Below are 519 nucleotides of genomic sequence, written 5' to 3'. Positions count from 1 at the left end.
ACAGACAGAGAGATAGTTAGACGGGAGGATTAAGATGCGTAGAAACAGACTGACAGGTAAAAGAATGAATAGATATAGCTATAGTTTGTGCATGTGCGTTCGTATCTCTTATTATTCCCGAAAGTCTTTAAGATTCTGAGAACCATTCGACCATTTGCTTCAACATGTTGTTCATCTGTGTTGCAAAAGGGCTTTACTATCTGCAACATGAACTGTTCTGGCAGAAAGTTGAATAACAAGTACGACATTCAAGCGATGCAGAACATCACACGTGGGAAACATTAACCAAATCGACGAAGTTCCACGTACGCCTAATGGCATCCAGAGGGAAATCATATAATTTCTAGGCTAAGCATAAACATAATTGTTTATCAAATAGGAGAATGCGCTGCAGATGCCTTTGGATCGTGTAATGAAACGATGATGTTAGTTAAAAAAAGGTTTCGCATGGCAGCAGAGGCAGCGATCATGACCGGGACGCGAAGGACGCTCTCGAGGACACAAGGCCAGCAGAGACAC

This window comes from Penaeus monodon, chromosome 19 (genome assembly GCF_015228065.2).
Source record: "Penaeus monodon isolate SGIC_2016 chromosome 19, NSTDA_Pmon_1, whole genome shotgun sequence".
NCBI classification, from domain to species: domain Eukaryota; kingdom Metazoa; phylum Arthropoda; class Malacostraca; order Decapoda; family Penaeidae; genus Penaeus; species Penaeus monodon.
This window is presented reverse-complemented; position numbering follows the sequence as displayed.